The sequence below is a fragment of the Lagopus muta genome, chromosome 12, assembly GCF_023343835.1.
Source record: "Lagopus muta isolate bLagMut1 chromosome 12, bLagMut1 primary, whole genome shotgun sequence".
NCBI classification, from domain to species: Eukaryota; Metazoa; Chordata; class Aves; order Galliformes; family Phasianidae; genus Lagopus; species Lagopus muta.
The window spans coordinates 7,132,779-7,153,736 of record NC_064444.1 but is presented as its reverse complement, the minus strand read 5'-3'; the positions used below and the strand labels follow the sequence as shown (position 1 = coordinate 7,153,736).

Here is a 20,958-nt window from a genome sequence, read left to right as displayed (position 1 = left end):
TCTGCTGCTCATGCGTGTGCTCTGACAATCTCTGAGTCATTGAGTATTCATTCTGAATTCCTTTTCTGTAAAAAGCTCAAATGCTGTTTGATTATAGCTATCTAACATTCAGGATCATAATTCATGTTATGCTGACCAGTTGTGTGAGGGTGTAAGGCCTTTCTCCCAGCACAGGCACACCTCATTTATCCTATTTTCTGTGGGAAGTGTAGAGGAGGAAAGAGCCAGGATTACTCAGGAAAAGTGAAATTATGGCTATACTTAAAAGTTTGCAAGATGAAAGATGTATTGTAATTTTGCTCTGAAAGTCAGCATGACACTGTTCTTAAGCAGATATGTATTCTATTTGTTTTTCTGAATAGCACATTTAGAGTCTCACTTGTTACAACTCTTTCTCCTAGAAAATATTCAGCTACTCAATAGTAAAATTTCTGTTAAAATGACTATCCATGGAAAGTGCTATATTCTGTACTGACTTGAGTGAAGCCAATTCATGCAACTTGTGCATTTGGCCTCTATGGTGCCTTGTTAGTGAAGAAACATTCTCTAGTTTCTGTTGACCGTAAATGAATATTTTCCTTGTGGGGAACATAAGTCCAAACTCCAAAATAGTAATGGCTCTTTATGTATCAAACTGTATTGTAGTGTATAGGGAATGAAGAACCTATTAGAACTGATGAGGACGTTGAAAAATGACCTTTTTTTGGCAGAGACATTTCATGTCTCAGAGTAATTTCCTTGCCATTCCACTGTTAAGTTGGAGGAAATGAGGACCACTCCATTTCATAGGGCAGTGAAGTCTTCTAAAAATCAGTCATTCCTGTTGTTTTTGAATACTGCAGAAAAAAAGCCACCTCTTTTGTTTTACCCATAAGGACCACACTGTAGAACTGTGGCATTCCTGTAGGTAAGGTCGATATAGTCACAGTAATTGTCCCATGCGATTCATAACAATACCTGCTTTTTTTTTTTAAAGTTTCCATTTTCTAAGAGTCATAGCAATAATATAAGATGGTATGTATAGGCAATGTACGTGCCTATACAGATTATTCAACATAATCTGTGTTGATGTTTCTGTGATTTAATGGCTTTTGAATTCATTTAATTTAATAGGATGACATTTTTTTGAATGTAGTTTTGGTAACCTCAGCAAAAGCATCACTACAGATTTCAGCAATTCTCAGTTGTTCCAATTATACTGTGACCTCTACTTAACAAAAATATTATTATAGATATTATGTAGAACTGTTTAAATAAATTGAAATTATATGAAATTAAATTATAGGAATTCTATAAATAAACTATGTGAAATTGTTATGTAAAGTGTCATATTTTGTTGTAAAAAATACACATTAGGTCTTACGATAGTTGGTCTTTTTCAAGAAAAGATGACTGTTCTGTTAACTGCTAGTTGTTAATAAGGTAAACTATTTCAGAGTAGCTTCTCAGACCGCATGTTGTATGTGTGTCGCATAATGTATTTTGCACAATTTATTTTCCCCAGCAAATAAACCAATTAACTGTCATTTTGTTCATTTTACCACATTTTCTACTGTTGTGATTAGATCACAACAGTAGAAGTTCAAAGAACTACACAAAGTAGAAATGACTGAATACATCTTCACACAAACAGAAACAAGTTTTCATCATCAGAAGTGGTTCAAGCTTTAGAATGTTGACTATCATGTTAATATTTATTACCTACTTAAACTTTCTTTGTTTTTACATAGTGTAGTGCTTTAATATGTGTTGGTACAGCCCTCCTTACAGCCTTTCCTTCTTTTTCTTTTAGAAGTTAAATAAGCACTTAGAAAAATGTTATTTAAAATCAAAGGAATCTCTTAAAACAGTTTCAATTCTTTTACTGCTGTCTAGAAGTTCAGCCCCCAGGCTTTGCTCATCTGGAATTGCCCTGACCCAAGTACAACACCTTGCATTTGGTCTAATTGAACCTCACTAGGTTCTACTGAGACCACTACTGAGTCCTTCTTCTAAAGAAAAAAAAAACAACTACAAAGTTAATCATGGTTGATTTTAACTATTTTCCTCTGAAATCTTATTTGGAACTTTTCCTTCAACTGTAAAAATTAAATTATTGAATGAGGCCATAGATCTCATTAAAATCTAGTACAGTTCTGTGAATTTGGCAGGTATATGCAATATGAAAAAAGAATTGTACAGTAGCTGGGGTTTATGTACAATGTTTCAAGTTAATTACAAACACTTTTTTTTTAGCGTGTAATGAAAGCTTAGAAATGTTATGTCATGCTGTGGTCTGAGTATAGGCATTACCTCTGGTTAAACAGGAAAGTTTTATTCCCACCTCTTTATGGGGCCTTTTTTCTAATCAAAATGTATTTACTGTGATTGTCATTAAGTGTTTCCTGGTAACGACATATATATGAATGAGTAAAACTGAAATGTAATGGAAGACTCTTTTGGTAAGTGTATTTATAACCAAGGAACGCTCACACTCCAGAAAGTTGTTTTGTTTAAGTTGAATTTAGTATGAAATGCTCCAATATATTATGCTTTTCAAGCACAAATATGTGATTTGGTTGCCAGTATGGTATTTGAGAAACTAATAAAGCAGTCAGAATATAGGGAAGAATGCTGTTTCTGTCTATGAATATTAGAGCATTGCTCCCTCCTGTATCTAAGATACACAGTTATTAGGTTAAGATAAACAGTTTATTAAAAAAATCTTTATGTAATACCACAAGAATAGACTCTCATAATTTAATACGGAGCAAGTAACATTGTTTGATTTTTTGCTTTATTTCTTTTTAACTAAATACATTTTAAACTTGGGTTAAATCAATACAGCTAAGGATAATTTAATGAAAAGAAGCCACAAATTGTATTTTCTTTCTTCTTCAAAATAAATTAATTCACAAGGTGCTTTATCTTGTTTAAAACTCAGCCCAGGAGATACTAAAAAATATTTTTAATGTGGAAAAAGAAAAGAAAGTACAGTGGGGAGAGATTTAACAACACTGATAAATGCAATCTAAACATCAATACTTGTTAGCATTCCTTTAACCACACTCTACTCCAATTTAATGAAAACCTTACATTAGTTCTTAACACTGTAGCATTATTGATTATAAAATATTATAATTTGCTGCTTCAAGGCCCTATTTACCCAGATATGTAAAAGCACAATCTGCCATGAAAACTATGAAAAAATAATAATTGTAAATGAGATAACTAAATTCCAGCTAAGATAGTAATTTCACAGTACTTAATCAAAAACAATAACCTGTAATGAAGCTTGAGAAATTCCTGAAAAAAAAAAAGCTGAGTAACAGCCATATTTATTCTGTTAAAATGTCTGAATACAGAAGGTGTACTTCAAGTAATTTGTTGATCTCTCTCCCCCTAAACACCTATCTTTAAGGAAATGATTAGATCTTTAATTCATAATTCATTATAATTAGAACTCTATGCTGACTTCTGAAAGAATTCATAAAAATACAAAAGCCTCTTGTGTAGTCATGGCTGAGGAGAACCTGTTTATTCTTACTTAATTAGGTACTCTAATAGCAGCATATTCCAGTTAATTCGTGCTCGAAATACATAAAGCAACCAGAAAATCCCAGGGTTAGGCTTCTGCAGAACATACTGGATTTCTGTACCTGTCTAAAAGAGGAAAACATGTTATAGCCAACTGCCAGCTTGTCTGTAAAACAGTGAATTTTCTGCAGGTTCTCTGCTTGTTTGTACTAAAATAAGTTTTCATGTAGGCCAGGGGCTGCTGCCATTCAACCTCCACCTGACATCAAAAAGGAGATGTTATGTAAAATTATACTAATTTTGCTTTCAGACTTGGAGCTAACATTCTGGTTTTAATTGTCCTATTCAGTTGAAGATACTGAAATTTTTCTGCTTATGTGTGGTATTAGTTGTAACCTTAAGGAAGAACGGTTTTAAAGATGTTATTGAAAAGAGTTGAACTTTCTGGATAAGGTGGAGACCAAGTCAGTAATGATACACGTGTATGGAAAGAATAGCCACAAAAGTTTTAGCTGACTAATTCCCATATAACTTACTGAGGACACACAAAGGCTATTGAGCTTTAGCTGTATCAAAATAAATTCGCCCCTGGGCAAACTACAAGAAAAATCTGCAGAGATGATCTTATGAAATGGCTAACATCTTTGCTATTGCTGTGCAGAAATAAAGTATCACAGGGAAGGAAAAAAAAAAAAAAAAAAAAGCCACAACAAAAAGCAGCCTAGGAAATAAAATCACTTATGAGTCTGAATTCATACTAGGAAAACAATTCCTGGGATCCATCAATTGGTGAATAGATGTGTGGGAAAAGTAAAGAGTTTGCTGAGGACATTGGGCTACCTTTCTGGGCCTCGCTATGATGGTCTGTAACACAAAGACTACAAAAAGTGGAAGTGCCAGGAAGGGCCTCAGAGCCCTGTGTGTTCTCAGTAGAAGGATTGCATAGGGAAGCAGGCTTAAGCTTGGAGAAATTTTGCCTCCTTTTTCTCCTGATTCTCTTAGCTCTATTAATTAATGCTGTAATATCTCTGATTTTAGAGGTTTTTGATAATTTTCAAACATTTGTCTTGCTAACTGTGTTATAATTGCGCAGTGTTTATTCCAGACTTGGAGTTGCTAAATAGTAGCTTCTATGTACAAGGAGGACTAGGCAGCTTTTGAAAGGGCAGTGTTTTTTCCTTTGCTGTTACACTTGTCAATTCCATCCAGTTCTGTTGGTCTGCCCAAACTTAAAACATCACTTATCCGCAGATGACTTTGTGTGCATTTGAACATATGACACTTTATGTCAGTAAGAACTGGAAGACTACAGGTTGTATCCTATATCCCTTCTGAAGACTTGAATAGGAAAGCATAATGAAATGTATGAAATACTGACTCAGTTCCCAGGAAAGCTGTGCTTTCCATCATTTCGGCATATATTAGAAGAAGAAAAAGAAGAATATGCTAGAATAGAGCATTTACATTTTATTCTGTGTTTGCTTTATAGCCCTTTGGAAAACATCACAATTAATCCTATGTAAGCCTTGTTTGTAAACAGGGCTTTATTATGATTCTCTTTCTGCTTAACAGCTTCTAAATCATATAATGAGTATCAATACGATTGTTTTAATGTATTTTGCATTACATTTTTTGATGTTGCAAAAGCAGCCTCACAAATTAAGACGTTCTTTTCAAATTTCCATGGAAATGTTTGCTTTCAAGTAACATTCGTAAAAGTTTAATGAAACTCAGGCTGTTATATTCTGCTCTTGTGTCTTATGCAGAACAGTCTGACCTTTGGAACACACAGTATTTTCACACTTTAACTTCCCACAGCGTATCAATTAGTAAACATGCTTATGAAAATTGGCCATTTAAAACAACATTTTTGTACTACAGACAGCCTCGTAAATCACAGGATGCTGACAACATGAAATGCCAGCTGTGAAATGAGAAACTGATGAAAATGCAGTAATTCTAGATTTTAATATAATATGAACTATGTCAGCAATATTTGTGAATAGCAGCTGTCAAGATTTCATTTGAACTACGTGTCTTATGGTATTTCTATATTCTCTTCGTTGCTGATAATTTAGAACTTCCTCTACCCCCTCCAACCTTTCTATATAATAAGCTCTACAAAGATTGGAGGTTTCTACAAAAATTTTGACTGTGTAACATGAAATGAATTATCATAACATTAAAAACAGAAATATTACAATGATCCTAGAAATCTGAGTTTAAAAGTACCACACTCTATCATAATGGTATTATTTGTTTTTAAAACAATATTTCAATAAACTTCAGAAAAAATTATTTCAAAATTTCTACTTAACAAGACTGTAATCTACAGAGTCTTACTCTACAAAGAAATTCACTAGATTTAAACCACTGAAATGGTTTAGATATGGTCAGGTCTAAAGTCAGATCAACATCAACAAAGTGTGTAATCTAGTATCTCTGTAGGGTCTTGCTTTATTGTACACTTACTAAGGATATGAAAAAATAAGGCTTTAAAAATATATATGTATCCGGAATGAAAGAAAAAAATCGTTTCTGAGACCCTTTTAACTGCATATCCACCAAAGTTATTTGTCTGCAATTGTAAAACCTCTACGGTTTCCATCCGTGATCTTTGATGTTCTTGTGTGATGATTATATGATGATTCTTATATATTTGTGTTTTATTTACATCATCTTTTAGGTGTTCAAGTAATGCTCCTGAACTTTGAATGTAATTTGAAATGCTGGTGTTCAGAGAATGATATGATCATAGCTAAATTAGGTGCCTCTTGAATAAAGAATGTATGTTCAGATGTCTGGCAGCAGAGGTCACCCAATTTGTATTGAATTTGAGGAAGGTAGAAGTGAATTGCTGTCCCAGTTTAATATGATTTGCTTCAAAAAATCAATGTCTAAAAGCATTTAACCCTATTCTTTGAACACACGGTATTTAACAGTTGTACCACGAAGTTGTGATATGTGGATTTTGCACATACAAGGCAGTTTTAAGGTGTTGCTTTTTTCTTTCTCTCTCATTGTAGGCACTGGAAATTCCTACATTTAACTTATGTGTATTAGTCTCTGTTTCTTACACCCACTTTACAGTTCATACATATATATGTACTTCTCCATTGAATTGGATTACACAGCAGTGGAAAACTTCCATTTAACACTTATTCCTTTAGGCCTGTAAAGCAAGTACATCTTAGCGTTTGTGGAATGAGTTAGCACTATTGGCCCAGTGGTACCCAAGAGAACTTTTCCTTTCATCTTCAAAGTACCTTGAGCTACTTTTGCTGCTTACAGTCTAGCATAGAGAGAGAATAGTTCTGTGTCCTGTAGCAGAAATGCTAAGTTAGAGCTTGAAGCAGTGATTGAGCACCAGGTGGGAAGGCAGGGCCAACCCAGGGGAGTTCAGTGCATGCGATGCACCTGAGTGACCAGAAGGGGTGGAGCTAGGATGCACCCCTTCCCAGCCTTCTTTTAAGGGTTGGCAGTGGAGGTGAGGGGCTCTTGCTGGAGATCCCTGCCTACCTGAGGCTTTCTAAGGGTATGCAGATTCTTCCCTTTGTTTCTGTGTCCACAGCTGTTGTGTTTGGGTTTACCCTCATTTGCTGTAGTCTAGGACTTTGCCACCCTGCTATCGTTGTTGTCCTTTCCGCTGCATTGTAGCATTAGAGTTCTGTAGGTTTTTATTTCTTTTTTTTTTTTCTTCTGTTGCTTTAATGTATTTGAAAGTAATAGAAGTGAAATGTTGTTTATTCCTGTTTTTTAAGTTAGGAAGTTGTATTTAAGATATGCTGGCATGTATTGATAAAGCACTATTTGTACATTGTATCATAAAAAGTGGAAAGATTTTCCCAGAAAAAGCTGAAATATTGAAGTCAAATTCCATGGAAAGATAAGTGAATCTCAATAAAAATGAGGAAAAATACTTGTTATCTAGGAAGTTTTTCTAAACTGTAAGGACATCATGCCTTGCCATACAGAACATTGGAAACTTATCTGTTAGTGACTTTTTTTTCTTCTACCTTTTCTTCTTTTGCTATACTCTTGATTATAAGTGCTTTAATCTAGCAAGAAATGAAGAAAGGAAGGGTGTATTTAAAAAATAGGTTTTCTCTAAAATGCTAATTACAAACTTTCTGTTGAAAGTACTATTGTTCTATGTAGAGGTTTGGAGTTTTGCTTGCCATCTTTGATTTAGTTGACAATTTTATGGGCTTCAAGCTGATATTTTATAAGAGTTTACAATTCTGAGGGAAATACACTTTTTAAATTGTTCTTTATGAAAGTGAAATGGATTCCAAACTTTCTTATTTTTTTTATGGCTTTTATGGTTCTTTCTCTGGTACATTTCTTAGTCTTAGTTAAACGTGACCCATAGTATTTCAGCTGTCTCAGTGAGTCATAATAAAACTTAGTTACATGCTGATGGACAAGTTGCCCTCAAATATCAAGACAACTCCCTGAATTGGTGTTGCAGACTAATTTTGAGCCATAAAAAGATTTTCAGGAAGGCTTATTGTATTAGTATCAGCGTAAAACAAGAACAACTTGGGCAGATGCATTTAGAATTAGTTGGAACCTTTGCAGCTGAGGCTCACTGTGTAATACGATTAATACTCCTAAAACTGAACAAGTAATGAGAAAGCAGTATGCCTTCAGAGGAGGGAACAGGTAGCATGGCAGCTATTGCTCTGATTTCCTAATCAGCGTCACTTGGCCTTTCCAAGGTTTAGGTTGAGTAATTAATTTTCATCGAAGGCTTGATTTGCTGTAAACATTGTGTAGGCACAGGTGTTGCTCAATGGCATGGGGATATCACCTGCCAATCTGAGTGCAGCTCACTGACTGGCATTCTGCTCCTCATCTTCTCTCTAACAAATAAATAAATATGTAAAAGAAATGTAATCAAGAATTCTTTTATGAGGAAGCCACCATATTTTACTCAGCAGCATGATTTCATGCTCAACTGCCAGTGATTGTAGTGAAACCCGGTGGGCAATCAGAAGAGCTAGAGAATTGTAATTTGAAGAAATATCTGTAACGTTTCTCTGTATACAGTCTACGTATAGGAAAAAGGAAGCGAACTTCAGCAAAAACATATATAAATTTAAGACAACATTTTACTAATACACTTTATTGGGAAAGACTCAAAATAATGTAGAAGACAATAAACAAATTTGCTAAATACTAATCCTCTTCTGGAGCAATCAAAGATAATGTAGGAAAAAAAAAAATAGACAATGGCCTTAAAGAAACAAAACCTCACTGATCTTTCTCCTTTGCAAACACATGTACATTCCAGCACTGACAAAGCTAATGATTTTCTGTCGAAAAGAAAGTTGGTAACTGTCCTGAAATTGCTTTGGTAACTATTTTTTCTGACTTGGAGTTCATTTTTGGGGGGAACATCTAAGTGAAAATTTATCCACTTAAGACAGAAGTGACAGGAATGTTGATTCATGAATGGTTTGTGTAGTGACGCTGTAATTTCTTTTTTATCACAGTAATTTTAATGCTCTGTTTACCTTTTTGAATAATTCTGTTTTGAATACTATCAATCTGAAGCGAATGATGCTTGTTATTTTCCATTTGCATTTATCATTACTTAATTTTGTTTCCCGCTTAGAATTTTGAAATTCTTCAGCATAAGGATTATATCTAATTATCCTTGGCATTTTACCTCATCATTCTGTTCTTCTCCTGTGTCCTGTATGATAACAACATATGTCTTAGTATAAATTCTTCTTTAATCCCATCGGTACCTTTCCTATTATGAGAAGTTTTTCTTCTCATCCTTTTTATTCCGTTTTTTAAATAGTCAGTGTCCTTAAGAGGAGCTTTCTTTTATAATTTCATGTTTTCTGCACAGCCTTTAGAAAAAGTACTTTTTGAAAATTTAAAAGGAATGCTCTGGGTCACCCTTCTGTACCTGCCTCTGCTGTCCTTTAAGGAACTCTGTAAAGCTGGATCATTCCTGGATCCTATTTGAAAACGTAAGTTGCATTTACCAAATTCTGTTCAGCTACTGAAGGTTTAGATGATCAGATTTAGCTGATAGATGACACATCACTCCTAGAAGTTTAGTAATTTTGTATTTAATTCCTTTTGAACTGTTAGGTGAGTGGTTTCTTGTGCGTTTAATCTTTGACTTATTTTATCTGCCTTTTTTCTGTCATTTCCTTCGCTGACATGTCAGACTGGGGTGGATCCAGAACTCACTGGTTTTGAAGAATAGCCCTCATGTCAAAAATCTCTCTAACCTCCTTCACAGTGGAAAGACGGTTTAGCTTTTCTGTTGTGGTCTTAACATTAATTGTTCTATTTTCACTCCTTGATCATCTGTCAGATCGACCAACTCTGGCAGGCTTTCTGCTTCTATGTGTTTGAAAAAGCTTTTATTGTTAGGTTTTTTTTTTGTTTTTTTTTTTTAAGCCTTAAGCAAGTTGTGCTTCAAACCTTTTTTGGCCTTCCTTGTTTGTGATTCTATATAGAACTTACTGGAGTTCAAATGAAAAAAAAATAAAATTTCAAAGTGATAACTATGTTGAAAGAAAAAAGTTTGCTTTTTCTACTTACCGTACAGTGATTTGCCTGTCCCTCAATTTCTTCTGATGGTGCTACACTTCTGTGAATAAGAAATGAAAACAGGCAGTTATACAAGATCCGTGGACTTTCTTTTATAGTCAGCATTAAGTCATGAAGAATAAGATGCATCAGTGTCTGAGAGATGGAGTAACCTAGCCGGAGGGAAAGGTTTTCTTTAAAGCCTGTCATCTATTTTCCTTTTTTACTCCCTTTCCTCTTTCAAAAGAGATAGCTTAATGATTGGTCATGAGAGCTTTAACAGCTTACGACTGCAGAGACATAGTCACTCGTTTTTATATGGCTTGCAGATGTTCTGTAGAGACTAGGAAGCATTCGTATGATAATTAGATAAGCTGGGGTTGTAGAGATATGAATAATCAAGTTTGTAAATACCAATTTGAATTCATTTATTGAGCCTGAGTTTATAAGTTAAACGTTTTTTAGTGCTATATTTGAGTTACATTTTACATGTATCTTTTATTTCAGAGTGGAAAGCAAGTTCAATTATAAACTAGGTCTTACAACCTACGCAATTGCTCGTTGCATCCCCACAATCTTTTTTCCCTTTTTACATGTTAAAAATTTGGAGTGCCACTGTTGCACATACATGGTACTCTGGCTTTAATATGCTTTTGTGCATCAGAGCAGTAGCAAAACTAAATTCTGACATTTTTTTTAAAGATAAACTTTGTGTAATATGTCAAGAGCTGCTGAAAACTTTGGAATGTTTCATGTGACAGGGTGAATATTTTGAGGTTTCAACTTGAACTTCACAATTCTTCGCACAGTGCTAATATTTGGAGCCACACATCTGTGCTCATTGTCACTCAGAGCAACACAACCTGGATTTGTTAGAACACAGGGAAATTGAAGCACTCAGCCTGGCAGACATCTTTTCTCCACACAGATAATTCATCACTTTGCCTATCCCAGTTTTTCATGTGGTTCCAAATCCATTTGTATCCTCCAGCAGGAGGAATCAGCACGTGTAAGGTACAGTCAAATTTATGTGTTCCTTCAGTCGGTTGTTTCAGTCGGGTTTGTTTCCTTGCAGTTCTCCATAGCAACTACTGCCAAATCTGCAGTGCTACTTCTACTGGAGGTCTTTATAGGCAGCAGCAATTTGTTTCTTTATCTTTTGCAGATAGCTGTCAGATCACAAAACTGACATGAAAAAAACTATGTGAATTTCTTAGAGAAATGCTGTGCAGAAACACTTTCCAAACAGAAGTACTTTCAGCTCACATTTTTTGTGTTAGAATGGACATCAAGATGTTCATTTTCTGATGCTTAAAAGTAATTGAGGAAATTATATCAAATCTTTTTCTTGTGTAGTAGTCCCAATGCATGGTATTTGATTTTTGAACTCTTACTATCTCCTGTTTGTCAAATTAAGTCCAGAGCATTCCCAAACCACTTTATTTACAGACGTTCCCAAACAGGTATTCTGTCATCTCTCTTTTGAGGTTTCTAAGCATTCAGTGTTGTTGTACTAGATGCTGATTTGGAAAAGAATAATTTTTACTCCCTAGATGACTTAGGGACAGCTGAACAGTTGATCCATCAGCTATGCGTATCTCCTGTTTGAATGGCCGCCAGACTTCTCTTTGTGAAAATAAGCTTAAGTAACCTCTCTGTGCAGTTTATAGTAGAGCTTTCTAATCATCTGTTGAGAAGAGGAATGCAAAGAAATACATAAAATTCAGATTGCTCTTGATGTTTCTTTAGCTCTGTTTAGATCTTTGTCTTTACATCATTCTGAATCATCTAGAAGGATCAAGGAAGGGGTTAATCCCTTTCATCTTCCAGTTTCTCCTAAGTTATGGCAACATAGGTGGACAGCCAATACTGGCACTTGGTGCAGTGGCAAAGTATGGTATAAGAAATGCAAAATAAAAAATGCAAGTATATGACATCATGGTTTTGCATTTCACTCTTTGACTGAAACTGTTCCAAAGGGTAGCAAGGACTCCATACAGGATAGGTAGCTGTAACATGGCAGACAATGGCTGTAACCTGCCACAGCCAACCTAAAGTGGTCTCAGTGGCTGCTTGGGTCTTCCCAGAGTCAAAGAATCCTGAAATGGCTGAGGGGTCTTCGGAGGTCATCTAGTCTGAAGACCCAGCAGAAGCAGGTCCACGTAGATCTGCTTGCTCAGGACTGTGTCCAGACAGCCTTTCCCAGAAGAAGCTGTGATATGAAGGTTGTTTCAATTGGAAATTAGAAATAAGGTTTGTGATAGTTAAGAATGAACCAATAATAAGTTAAAATGCCATCAAACGTAACAATACAGCGGAAGTTGGATTTCTAAGATGTATATGTGCATATGTGTACAGTTTTAGTTATTTTTCTTTTGTTCCCTCATCCTCCCATCACTTACTCTTTCGACAGAGGTTAGCTTCATATGCTTAAATCACAACATGTCTATTAGAAATTCAGTCTTACTTCAAGCTGTCATTCCATTCAAATCCTTTACAGAAAATGGGTGACGTGGACCTGCCAGCCCTTCTTCAAAAATCTGACTTTTTTGAAGGCCTGAGGCAAACACGTGACCAGTCACTAAAGGATTTGGTAGCATTCCTGCAGTGCACTAAGTCTCTACCCCAGCAGCTGTTGTTTAGTGATAGATCAGTGAAGCAAAAAATTATGCTAGTATAAAAAATAGATCTTGAACCACAGCTCTCATTCTTATGCCTTTGTTCTGCATTAGTGGCAAACCTCTGGGATTCATTTAGCTGTAATCATTTGTTACTGAGGGGCAGAGCGTCTTTCAGATAGCAGTGATGAAGTCACCTTTGAAACAAGTGCAAATGAGTAGAAATCATTTACCAATCTACCCTCCCAGGATTACACTTGATAACTGGCACATACTCCAAGAGCATGTTCGGAATGTATAACTCAAACATAAATATCAAAAAAACATTTTACTTTTTTATGACTATTTTTTTCTGAGACAGTTTAATTAGTTTACTGCCTGGATTTTTAATCCTTTATTCAAGAACAGCAGACATATAAAGCAAGCACTGGGAGATGAATTTTGTCTCTGTTTGCAAAGGAGAAAAAGACACAGTGTCTACACACAACAGGATACTCCTATATGTATAATTTTTTTTCTTTCAGTTAAACCATTTTTTCATTCTTATTCATTTTCCACAATTGAGTTATAAAATATGACTTTGTTCATTTGTGGTTCACAGAAGAAGATGAGAAAGCTTGTAAGGTAGCTGGAAAGCATTATTATTTGTGGGTACCTATAAATTTTTTTGATGCTTTCCTGTGTTTTTCATACTGAATAAAAATATGCTCAGCACAAACTTGTGTATCTTTAAATGCCCATCTGTAACTTTAAATTCTTTATTCAAGAGAAAAATTTATCATTAATTTAAAGCAGGAGTGGGAAAAGATCAAACTACTATTTTCAACAAAAGATTCTATTACTGTGAGCTCACTAGTTTTTGCAGGAACAGTGTCGTAGTGCTTAGCAAAGAACATAACCTTCAAAGAGGCATTATCTTGTATGACAGGGTGGGGCCTGAGTTACAAAGGCTAATCTGCTTTTAAGGATGGCTTTGTTACACTGGTTATTTTTACTAGACAGCAGCTCCTGTGGTATGTGGCCATCTTTCTTTATTTGCAATCAAAGCACTCCTAAGAGAACAGCATCACTCAGAAAAGGCATTCTGCCCAAGTTCACTGTTCCTTATAGCTGCATATAGTCTATATTTGTCATTTACTGGGCTAATAAAAATGAAGATTGTGTTTCTTGTGGTGTCACAGCTAAAGCCATAAAATCCACTTGTTTTTTTTTTTTTTTTCTTGACTGCATTGAATTGTGCAGCAGTGAAATTAGTGGCACCTCTTAAAGTTTGCTTGACCCTTTCAGGATAAGATCCTTCGCCAACAGAGTCATATATACTGAAGCTTTCTAGCTTAGTTTCTTTAGCTTTGTGCTCCAAAAGCTGATACAGGACTTTCATAGGAATTGATGGTAGCCAAATGGTCAGTGATATGTTTACCACAATGGAACTGTTTCTTTAGTACGCACAGGGCTCAGAGGGGACCAAGGAGACTTAGGACTGTGACTTAGGATTCAGTAGCCAGGGAATGAGTAATTACATATTTATGTTAATTTTCTTGAGATGGTGTTCTTTATTGAATAACAGCCCCTTTCAGAACAAGGACTGGACAGCTCTGGGTAGTGAACTAAATGCTATTTTGTTGCTCCTTGCGTTCTGTGTTCTCCACTCCTCACTGCTGTGCACTGGTTTCCCTTTTTCTCGGAGAGCTCAGCTGTGTCCTGGGATGGGTCCATTCCAGAGATTGCAGTGTCCCAGCGTTCAGCACAGGCCAAGCCTGAAGCTTCCCTGTTACCAAAACGTTACCACAGGCACCCAATACATTGGCACAGAACTTCTGTTTTATGCTGCAAATGTAAAAAAAAAAAAAACCAAAAAAAAAAAAAAAAAACCACCCAAACAAAATACCCACAAAACAACAACAACAAAAACCCCTACACGTTTAAATAAAAGTTTTCAGTAGAACTAAAGTGTGCTCTTTTTTTTTTTTCCTAACAGCTGGATTTTCTGAAGTGCGATTTAATGCTTACAACTGCAACCGAAATCATGGCAACTGTTCTTTGAATATACTCATGGCTATAAAAAAGGTAAGTGCTTTGAGCACCTCATATTCTGAATATTTAAGTTGGCAATTAAAATTATTGAAAACCTCTGGCAAATTTAGCTTTTCTGTCATTGTAATACAGTGCTCAGCATTAAAGAGAGATAATTCTATAATATACCACTGCTGGTAGCTGTGAAGCAGCAGTTAATAAAGCTTTAGAAATACTGAGCTATAACTTCGTCAGAAGGAAATGGTCTCAAGGAAATTAATACTGTTGTGCTCAGCATAGTTCTGTCATTAACCTGTATACTACAGACCATTATGTGAATTACAAGACCTATGAATAACTTGCAATTTATTGAATAAGATGTGGGTCCTGTGGGAAAGAAAAAAAGAATAGTTATGTAATAATGTAATAGTGCACAGAGAAAATAGAGCTGAATTAGGATAATGTGAATGCTACCATGTATTAGTCCGTGTTTGATTAATTAATTGACTTCTCAATTTCATCTTTTATTGTGTGTTGTAAAAACTTTTTGTAGACTGCAAGGACATATGGATATTTGGTCTGTGATTTAAAAAGCAACCTTCAGAGTCAGTTTTCAGTTCATCAAAAGTAACTTCAGAAAGTTTGTTCAGAAATTTACACATATATGCGCAAGGTAAAGAGCTTATAACATGCTGCTTTGTGAGATCTGCTTGTTTACAATCAGATCTTCATCTAGGGGTTAGACTACAAACAGCATGAAACAAAAGCTTTACACAGATTTTTCAGTCAGGTAAAACTGAGGGCCACATCTTTAGTTAAACTCCACTGAAGTCAGCGATAGTATAGTGATCAAACTGTAAGAGTAACAAACAAAGTCTAAATGAACCAGAATTAAAAAATAAAGAAAAACCACCACCAACAAAAACCAATGTGATTACCTTTGCTAAATACTCTGTTTCCTAGCTTCTTAAAGAAAAAGGCAGTTTATTCCTGTTATGATGTAGCAGATCCTTGGTATCTTCTACAGGTCTTCTTGAATTCCCATCTTTTGATTAGGAACCTAATCCATTAGCTGTATCTCCTCTGCAGACTCTTCCCAGTGAACAGAGGGCAGTTATGCAAAACTGCTTCACTTAGCAGTCATTGCTGTGACACATACAGCTCCCAGACTATAGATAACAAAAAGTTTTGACTTCAGTCTGTGCTAGTTGCATACGCAATCTGTTTTATGACCTTCTTTGTAGACTTAATTCACTAATTCTGTCATTGTCATAGGGATAGTGGTAGGAGAGCCAGCACTCCTACACTGAATATGAAGCTATTATTTCTAGGAGGTATCTCACATTAATTAGGAGATAGGACTGAGTGGCAGGATAAAGAAATAGGAATGTGAAAAATGAAGAAGCTAGAGGTCCTGGTCAATTCATATGAAGAAAAAATTTAGAGCCATATAAATTTGCAATTTGTTTCATGCTTGTTATCTAATGAAGGCTTTTACTCCAGAATGGGCACAAGTATTTTTGATCAAGGAAACTCTTCTCACTGTAAGCACTGACTGTTCAGCCTGCCTGCTGATAATATGTGCTTCATAATCAAGGCTGTAGACAGTGAGAAGCAAAGGAGAAACTTAGGTCTTCCAGTCAACCAGATACACATAAATAGCTGTGCTGAACAGCAGAGGAGAGAGAGAATGTGAGGCATTTCTGTACTTCATTGTTTTCTTTGTTAATCGGAAGCATAAAGCACAATATGTAGACCTATGTACTGACCATATTTTTGCTGTGCTTAAGCATACTTTTAGCAACTGCTTTAGCTGTCCATTGGTCTGTGCATATCCCATTCACTCTTTTGAGGCTTACTGCTTCAGGAAAATTGAATCATGTCCTGCCATTCACAGGAGGGGAGATTAAGGAGGTATGATCTGTGAAATGTTTGTTATTTTTAGGTCCATTATAATTGTTAGCCTGATCTGTTTCCTTTCAAATAGTCAAAAATCATAGAATTTTAGAAGGGCTTGGGTTGGAAAGAACCTTCAAGATCATTTAGTTTCAATCCCCTTGCCTTGGGCAGAGGCACCAACCACTAAATGCAAACTGATTTTGAACACCTTCAGGGGTGAGACATAAAATTTAAGAAGTATTATTAAAAAAAAAAAGAAAAAAAAGACTGCTTAAATGCATCAGTGAAATAAAAATAATGTTACTGACTGAATGGAAAGGATTTCAGTCCATAGCTCTGCCTGGAAACAACAAATTTCACAGAATCCTCCCCCTCTACACCAATTTAGAGTGCTGATATTAGGTAGTACTCAACTGTACCTGCTACACAAAACAATTTGCTTTTATCAGTTTTCCTCTTTAAATGTGCTTTAATATGTGTCCTGAGTGCATAAGTAGACTTTAATGGCCTTGTTTCACAGGAAGCTAGGGTGACTACCAAGCCTCTGCCCATGGGCACTGGGGCTCTGCTTAAGCTCAACCCTTACCATTCAGTCCTCATTTGATCTGTATCAGAGCTGCCTCAGTCTCCTTTGTAGTGTTCACCTGCCACGGTATTTAATACGTGCAACTGAGGTGGTTCCCATCAGCTGGAATCTTTAAATTCTTATTCATATTCTAAGCAAACACCTTGGTACAGCTTGGTCTAATTTCTTTCAAGTGTGGATCAATATTTAATCTTTGTGCCCAGTGCTAATTAGAATTGGTAACATGATACTATTTTCTCATTACCTGTCTGCTGCTTGACTGAAACAGCTGTGAGAAATATTCTAGTAAAATTTAGAAAAGCATTATTTACTATAAAATAAATGTTTTTTAGGTAAAATAATATTCAGATTGAGCAGCATTTTCTGTATCACAGTATTTATATATACTCTTTAGATGCGTTGTATAGGATTGCTTCAGGTGCTGAAAAAAAATTCCATGTTAAAATAAAGAAATGTAGAAAAAATAATTCATCCTAATTTGTGGATTTTAGTTTGTAGATTCTAGTTTAAAAAAATCGTAACAGCAGTTGACTGGCACTCCTACAAAACTAGAAGAAATACAGTTTATGGAGACTGAATTTATGTTAAGAAGTTATTTAACTCAATACAAAATATTCAACTTTTACAGTTCTGTAAACTTTCTGAGTTTTCTAAGTCCTTTACTACTCATTCCAGATAAAACATGGAGGACAGTCAACTTAGCAGAAAGATGGAATGGTTGACATTTCTGAGTTATATTCTATAAATTCAAAAACCTTGTTGATGTGATGAAACGTTCCAGATAGCAGGATTGTCCTTTTCTGGATCCAAAGGAATCATTATTACTCTCCATTGTACCTAAAATAAGGAAGAAAACAGTTTTTCTTTGAATCAGTGTATATTAGGAGTCACCACTTGTGACTTGTGTTTGTGTGAGCACATTAAGACAATTTGTGTTCTTCCAGGTCTCTCTTGCCCCTAAAGGATGAATTTTTCAAATGGCAGAAGAGGTGAACTGCACTGTTAATTAAAAAGTAAGAAAATCATCATAGTGCTTGCTTTAAAACTAGTGGAAAATAGCTTGGTTTTGGTTGGGGTCTCGTGAATGCAGTTGAAGTGAAAATGTCAATCTTCATGGAAGATTTTTCTACCTGTGAGCTGTTTTCTGTGGGTTTAACCTGCAATCAAAGTACTCTGATCTTCACTTTCAAGAGCTATGTAATGGCAGTTGAATGTATTATGCTCCCAAACGATACCTATTGTCAATGTTCTGCAAAGCTCTGTTTACATTCTATGCTTTTGTCATTGTTTATTTATGTCAGTACTATGAGGCTTAGGCAGACTGGTTCTTTATTCCAGTTATCAGTACCTTAAACTAGCTAAGCAGGATTAGTCAGCAAGATGATAAACAAGTCTCTTGTGTTAAGGATGTACCAGTGATCACTGTGTTGCTACTGTTGATGAAAACAGTGTTGGAAATTACTCAGCAGAGCAGTAGGAACCACTTGATATCTTCAAAAGGATACTCCAGAGCTAATCTGCCCACCAATTTTAAAGGCCATTATCTGTAATAGTATATCATGTTTTGTGTGTAAAGAGAATTTATGAGTAAAAAGTAGTTTTTCATTTGCTTTTTATCATAAAAAGACAGTAATGCTAGCAGAAATAACTACACTTGCTATGCATTTGAATTCTATTTAACTAGTCAGCAAAGAACAATTTTGCTAAAACCCCAACAAAATATTCTGAAATGATCATTCTGAATAATCCAACATGGCTTTGCATTTTTACCAGCATCTCCATAAACTCAATATGGCATTGGTGACAATTTACCACAATATCAGCCACAAAGTGTCATTTACAATTATTCTTTTAGCAATTTATTGTAAGTAATGAAATAATTAATCAGAGATAAATCAGGTTAAATATCTCTAAATGGTAAAACTTGATTTATGATATCAGCGATTTTCACAGTGAATTCATTTCCTAAGGATGATATGGCTAATAGCTGGTCTTCATGAAATTTTGAAGTGGTATGTAGTAAACCTGGTGTTTTGCCAAGTTCCCCCTTATGGCTGCTTTCTGTAGCTCATATACACAACAACAGATGCCAGATTTCTGGGCATATTTTAGTTGTGGCTGTTCCTTTATTTAAAAAAAAAAATCCATAAACACTGTCTTCATTGGCTGAAAGGGCAAAGTTGTAGACTGGTGTCTTACTGGTTAAAGAAATTTTGCTTTATTTAGCTTTGGAAAGTGTCAAGGAAGAGAAAGTGACTAAGAAGTGTGTTGTGCTTCTTACAGAAAGTAGCCACAGTTATTTTCAAGGTGTAAACTGACACTTTGACAGCGGAATTTTATCCTTCATTTCTTCTATATAATGTAATTAAAAGAGAAAATAACAAATCTACCAGAAGAGGTTTCTACTTAAGTTAAAGCAAAGAACCTTTCAAGCTGAAAATACTTAGGTGTTAAATTGATATCTAGTACTCTTTGTGAACACTTAGCTGTGGCACACAAATTTTAATGTTAATAGCTGCTATAAGTTTGAATGTGTTGACAGTTACAAGTGGTGCACAGGGAAGTGCTTGCCCAAGTCTATGACAGGGTAAGAGGTCAAGCCTACTGCTTCCCCAGTCCCAATTCTTAACTTTAAAAGCTCTTCAAGGTAAGAAGGCTAGCGTTAATAACGTTGGAACTGTGTAAGTCAAGTGTTGTATAGAAACCAGGCCTGGATCAGATTCCTGCTTACAGCACATGAAAACAAAAGTGCAACTGTATGATACAGATGAAAAAAAACTGTACGTGAATCAAGTGAGAAATAACGTAGTCAGTTTTCCTCATGGCAGCGACCCTTAAGTTCCAGGTATGAAAAAGCATTTGTGGAGTTGAAAAGTGTTAGTTTACCACACAGCATTTCTTGGGAACAGCATGGAGTAAACATGATGGAGGTTAGTGTCAATAGGAGCTAAGAAAGGAGTGTCAACACTTAAAAACAGTTATTTGCTGGAGTAGGGCAAGTGGTGAATAACTTGTCTTCCAAGTACTTCTAAGCATTCTGTTTCCTCATTATTGCCACCATGCTCCTTGTGGGTTAGATGCTTTCTCAGTGTTCACATATAACCAGTTTTTTCAGTACCCAGTTGCCCAAGCTTCTGAGCTTTGTTACTCCTCAGCATGGAAAAGTCTTCTCTGGTGGTACTGATTATACTGACAGGAGGTCTCTGTGACACTGTGCCTAAAGGTCTTTGAATTTGTTTTCATAAACGATGGGTAATATTGTTGTTACATTTAAATGAACTTCTAGTTTCTGCAAGTTGAGCACTCATCTATGGGTGGTAATTACTTTGCATTTCCTCACCAATACTCAAAAGTGTATTGTATCTTCAGAATATTTACACTGATAATGATGTTCGGTATTGTTAATAATTCTGTGATGTGAGATGGTGGGGAAAAGTAAACAAGCGTCAGTGAGTGGCACCTGTTTAAGCTCTTCATCATTAAAAAAAAAAAAAAAAAAGAAAAAAGGTTTGTCTTAGGCAGTCAACTGTGCAGTGTGGTTAACTGTTTAACATGCATTGAGTGCTAGTCAACTTCCGTAGTAGGAGATTGCTTCTTAACTAAGAAGAGCAAGTTCTTACATTTACTGTGAAGGTTGCGCTCAAGTTGCACACAGAGAGCGTTGATGCAGCTGTAACCACTGAGAAGGTCTTTCTCCCAAATAAGATAATTATTAGGTGGGAAGATGTAATTGTTTCTCAAGCGAATTAGAACATATGTGAGAAACTG

At 35.5% G+C, this 20,958-nt stretch overlaps 1 long non-coding RNA gene across 1 annotated transcript; it reads left to right on the top strand.

Moving 5' to 3' along the window:
- Positions 1-7,021: 7,021 nt before the first annotated feature.
- LOC125699230 (uncharacterized) lies at positions 7,022-19,118 on the top strand. Its single transcript, XR_007379487.1, has 3 exons — positions 7,022-7,051; positions 14,671-14,759; positions 18,135-19,118. It is a non-coding gene; the product is annotated as an uncharacterized LOC125699230 (long non-coding RNA).
- The last annotated feature ends 1,840 nt before the right edge of the window (positions 19,119-20,958 follow it).